This window comes from Strongylocentrotus purpuratus, unplaced genomic scaffold (genome assembly GCF_000002235.5).
Source record: "Strongylocentrotus purpuratus isolate Spur 01 unplaced genomic scaffold, Spur_5.0 spur5_scaffold_21, whole genome shotgun sequence".
Taxonomy (NCBI): Eukaryota; Metazoa; Echinodermata; class Echinoidea; order Camarodonta; family Strongylocentrotidae; genus Strongylocentrotus; species Strongylocentrotus purpuratus.
In genome coordinates, this window is record NW_022145607.1 from 2,547,483 (window position 1) to 2,553,727 (window position 6,245).

Below are 6,245 nucleotides of genomic sequence, written 5' to 3' on the forward strand. Positions count from 1 at the left end.
CAATCGCGACGGAACCACGACCGGCGATATTTCTTACGCGGCTGGCCAATGCGGCCAGGCCGCGTCCTTTAACGGTGCGTCTAAGATGAGCGTCCAGTCGTTTGCCAACTTCGCCTGGGGCACGGAGTTCAGTGTCAGTGTATGGTTCAAGCGAACCGGTGAGTGGGGGGACTACCAGGGCATCATCAATAATGGGTATTACACTACAGGGAGCTGGGAGATCAGAATGGGTAGGGAGAACAGCGGTCAGATGTTAGGCGGCGGTGTCGTTACAACCGCTGCGGCTACTACCTGGGACTACATACATCTTGTCGCTTTGCGGAACACCTGGAACCACGTGACCATGACCTATGACGGGTCTACCTTGCTCTACTACCTCAATGGTCAGCAACAGACAGCCAACAACCAGAACTGTTGCACTGGTCCTATTCTAACACGCAATACACCGGTCACTATTGGTCAAGCAGGTCCAGGGCAAAATAACGAGTATTTCTATGGCTTGATTGACGAGGTCAAGATCTATGGCCGAGTTCTCACCGCTGTCGAGGTTCAAAATATGGCCGACCATCCATGTCTTTAAAATCCGTAACTCGATTGTTCTCAAGTATATTGGTCAAGGGATTGTAGAAAATATTTTTTGTTTGTTAGAGAGCTTTGTTCCAGGCCCTAAACCATTGTGGCTTCATTATTGTTGGCATTAATCATGTTAATTTGTCATAACCTAATCCTTTTGATTTGGTTTAAGACTGTTTAATACGGTTTTACTGCCTAATTATCTCGAAAATTCAAAATACTGTATTAAAATAAGACATTATTATTTTCGACTTAACGGTTTTAAAGGCGTTGGTTCTAAAGAAATGATACATGTTAGTATTAATTTGTCCATGTATGAAACTCAAGATAAGCCAAGATATGTTTATAAGTTCATCGGGAAATTTCAGACGCTTTATCATCAATGATTATTTTGTTTACGGACCTATCATAATGTAAGTCGTGTTAAAGACCCAAAATAAATATCATTTCGATAAGCCATGCTCATACTCTTTTATGCTTGGATTGTTTGTGAAAAATGCTTCTACAGGACGATTATGGTATCACTTTAGACCTCTTAATTGTTCTTATCTTGGAAAGTTCATGGTGTGATGTTATCCCTTAATAAACAGTACTTTGAACGAGTTTATAGATGTCAAAAATCATTTCGTGTCTGATAAACGTCTACCCGGCGAGCCTTGTCAAGAGACAGCTCTTGTGATTGCCATAGAACGGAGTCAAAGTGTACATTAACAAACGTGTTCTTTGAATACAAAAAAAAACATAAGCAGATAAAGAGAAAGAGAGAAGGAAGGGAAGGAGAGAGAGAAAACATGGAAATAGGGAGAGAAAACAAGATAAGAGAGAGAGGGGTAAATGGGTTGGATAAAACGAACACAGATACAAAAACAGATGGAGAGAGGGATAATAGGAGAGAAAGAGATAGACAGAGGGAAAGAGAGAGAGAGAGAGAGAGAGAGAGAGATAAACTAGAAACTGGAATTTCATTTCTGAGGACTCCTTCCAGAGTATGAGAAAAATGCATGAAAATCACAATACATTGTTGTTGTTTTATATATCATATCAATAAAGTTAAGATGGCAATTAAAGCATTTGTAAACAAACTAAGACAGTGTAATTTGTATAATAATACATACATGCGCTATGTTAGGATTATACGAAGAGATCAACATACGTAGATGAATAATTGCGATTTACCAATCTTTAACATAATAATTCTAACAAACCTTGTATTGTTGACATCTTTGTGATAATCAGCAAAATAACACTGAACGGAAGTGAGTCCCCCTCCTCCTGAGCAAACCTTCATGATTTCTAGATTCTAGTTTTGAACATATTTACCCAAAAGAGACATGCTAGAATAAGCATGCCTTGAAGACAAATAACAGTATTTAAAAATTAACAAGATTGCTATTATTTTGTTATTGTTCTAAGAGACAGTCACATTGTTTGTTTGTAACGGGCTAATTAATGATCTCCTGACACCCTGCTGACCTTGAATCTATATTTCACGGTTGACTGAGTTCAAATTACAGGAACAATAAGCAAGAGTCAATGGTTGCTGAAGTATAATAGTAGCATTGCAAGGGACTATATGTTACCTGTTTCTCAATACAACTTTAGTAATGACACGACTTCAGTTCCGTTTGAACAGTGCAATAATGGACTTTTGGGTGTGTCAGGAGATCACTAACCAGCCCATTGCATGATACAGCGCCGTCCTTCGTGAATGTTGCTGTCTCTCAGTACACTAAACAAATGACATCAATCTTGTGAAGTTTGACATGTGGTACCTCTGATTTCACACACAAAAATTATATGAGAACCACATGATTGGTTTCATTTCAGGTAAATTTGTAAAAAAACACTTGGTGGTTCAAAATTTATGAGGAATTGCTTGGGGAGGGGGGGCTTACGTTTTTTGTGTCTAGTTAAAACATTTTCGATGTGTTCGGGCGGGTCCTATGGTGAGAAAAAATATTTAGTGCAGTTATCACAATCAAATAAGTAGTGAAATTCGTCACCGATACTGTCCGAAGTACAAAGACTACTATTAAGCCTTGGAATGCTCTTGTATCGTCCTCTTACACAGGGTAAGTGATGAATTACACACACAAAAAAAAAAAAATACTCCATTCTTTTGATCCAGCTGTTCCAAGTAGGATTCTAATACCTGAATCTTTACATTGACTATTTTCAAACATCTCTTCGTGCAAATTATGTTTGCTTTTATCTTTTAGCGTAATTCAAGGGCACTTTTCAGCCAGGCATTGTTAGAGGGAGACAGAGAGAGGAAGAGAAACAGAGAGATTACAATTTGGGCATATTTGACGAAAGTATTGCTGGGGTTACCACCTGGTACTTCAAAATCAGTCATGACAGTAAACAGTCTGTCAGAATATGAAGAAAATGGTGCATGTGGCGAGAGACAACAAACTGATAGGTTTATTTCTTGTTTTATTTTAATTCCAACGATGAACCTTAACGAATCATGATACTTAAAATTTAAAAAAAAAAAACATTGTGGAGCATCTGTGCAGCACTTTGTAACTGCAAGGAAAAGGCGCTATATCAAATATCTTTTGGATTGGATTGGATTGGTGACCTTTATTCCTTTATTCCTTACGCATCTTTTCCAAGTCACCTGATTTTAAGCTCCATATAACTAGATTAAATGAAAGAGTTCACGGAAATAGATAGATATGGACTTAAGTGTTTATTTGTACATATCAAGCTAAAGCAATAAAGTAAGGAGTTAATACCCCTGCTTGCCATTGTACTTTGTACAGTAAATATAACCATAAAGATTACGTACACGCACAACACTCAATGATTAACAAGAGAAATATATTAATCGACTTCTGGCAGCCCAGCCATATTAATAATTATAAAAAGAAACTGCTCTAAATTTACACTCTTTAACAAATGTCTGGTTTTGTCCCATTATACCTCCATTGAGTCAGGTTTAAGCCCACATACTTTTTAAAGCTTGAGATGCTTCAACCATGACAAACTATCAATATATAGATAATGACTGAGTCTGGTAGTTTTAACGTTTGGATTTGATTAAACACATTTACCTATTCCATTCAGATTAGAATAAATTAGAATAAACTGATATAAATTAAAAAGAAAATAAAAGGACAATTTAAAAAACGAAAAAAAAAATAAAAATAATAATAATAATATACATTACAATAATATAGTATTTAATAAAAATATAAATCTACCTCTTCTGATGACAAAGTCACTCTCATGGTAAACTCTACATTTTTCAAACTGAATACGTATAACTTAAAGAATGAATTTAATAATGGAACACATATTATGTAATGAAATACGGAAAGATTCCATTAGTAAAGGGTAATCATAAGATGATGTCATCGCCTTATCCCATATTTTCCTGTGCCATCTTGCACCACCATAGCTTATGATCATTACACTTCTGCATAACATCATTTTAAAACCACTTTTGTGCGAATTATGTACAAGGACTACATGACAAAACTCATAACAGCACAAACTCTTATAAATTACTATACACAATTTTTCTACGGGGGGGGGGGGGGAGGGAGGACAAGGAGGCTGAGGTCGCTCGCCCAGTTCAAATTACCACTTTAGATATTTTGGAAGAGAGCGATGCGAGTAAAAGAAAAATATAGAGGCAATGTATCAAAATATTACAAATAAAATTACATACACAATTTTAGACGCTCCCCCCCCCCTTGTACAAAAATTGTGTATAGTAGTTCAAGTAGTAGTAGTAGTAGTACTAGTAGTAGAAGAAGTTCAAGTAGTTCATCAGTTCAAGTGTCTGTATTTTGCTTATTTTACTTAATATATTGTTATGTGCTTATAATATTTTGTATTTCTGTAATGGGCGATCGAACTTTACAGGTTTTCGCAACCTTCATGGAAAGTCCCGCATATAACCTTTGTAAAATTAGTTAACATTTACTGTTAGCTTGTATACTTTGATTTTTATTTGCGAAATAAATTAAATTGAATTGACCATCTCGCTTCCCGAATATCAGGTGTCGAGTGCGGGAATATTGGTAGTTTTTAAATTGACGAGAGGGAGGGGTGTATATAGTGGCAGATATTCCATCTTGTATGTTTACTTTCTACAAAACAAAAATCTTTTCCATTTTTAATCCAGCAACTGATCAAATTGAGTTCAGCTTGGATCATAGATTTCGAGATGCGAAAAATTATAAACATCCGAATCCAACCTTTATGATTCTCTTAATCTTTCTTGTTTGACGATTTCGTTGATGGTCCACTAGACCGACAGCCCATGATACCATCAGACTACTATACCAAAATTCTATTTCGGTATAATGTGCTGTTATTATTCTTGGCTGTCGGTTTCAGGACCTTACAAAGTATTATTTTAGAATTAATTTATTCATTAACTTATTCATTTAATTTCTTGCTCGCTTAATCGTGAGTTAGTAGTGTGAAGTTGCTCCTACTAGCACTGAGGACCCCCTTAAAAGCTTGTACAGTAATGTTCCTCATAATCAAGTATTTAAAATTACAGTCCATGGTGTGTTAGGAAGGGAATACAGTATTTGAGTGAAAAATTGTTTACCAGTCTACACAAATGAAGATGTAGGTTAAATACGTGGCCTACGTGACGAGGGCAAAACGAAATTTGAACATGAAGCAGATTCGTCAAATATTTGATATGATATGATGATATTGATATGATATATTCAAGATAAATCTTCAGCAATAAATATAATCAGATAACAAGAGCCCTATTTATTCGATTGAAATATTAACTCTGATTGGTTATCATAATAACCTCTGACACAATCTAAAGAATACAAATACAAATTACGGAAAATGATTAACCACTGAATAAACTCATCATAAGACAAAGATCAAAGCAGGCCTTCGAAACCTCGTGATATAATACTTTCTAGGGACCGAAATTGACGCGATATACATCACGTGACAAATATAGGCGTTATCCAAACGTTCCTTACCACCATTCTAAAAGTACACGCCATTATTTTGCGACAACTCCCGGCAGCTGGTTTGGTGTGCTATTTACAGCCAAGTTTTTGACATCATTTCCGGACTAGGCTATTGACGTGTCTACTGCTAGATTAATGCCAGATTGAGAGCACTTCTATACCTTCGTGTTCTAACAGAAGTAAGTACTATGAAAGTTTTATATACATGAGTTTGCAGTATTGACCCTAGTGACGTGTAATTAGAAAATTAAATATCATTTAAATATATAAAGACTTCATCCAAAATGTAGTCGCTGTAGAAGAAAGTGCTAGACTTGTTTCGATGTGATCGGGGCGTAAAGTTGTAAACAGAGAATATACAAAATATAGACTGACTTCCGTCTCATTTCATTATTTTAATTTGTATAGTTCTGATTGTATACATAATGAATACATTTAATTTATTCTTTCTCTGACTCTCTAACTCTTTGTGTCTATCCATGTTGTTCTTCAGTAAAACTTACTTCTGCATGTATAGTATTTAAAGACATGTATGCTGATGAGTCTTGTTGTGTTAATACGGTTGTGGTATTGGAATGAATAAGTGTATGTGCGTGTATGTTTTTGCTTCTATTACTATTGCCTGTTGCCTGTTTTATTCATATTTCATTTATGTTCATTTATTAGCATTTATTTTAACAGGGCCCATCCTAGTATGCTTTGCTTACG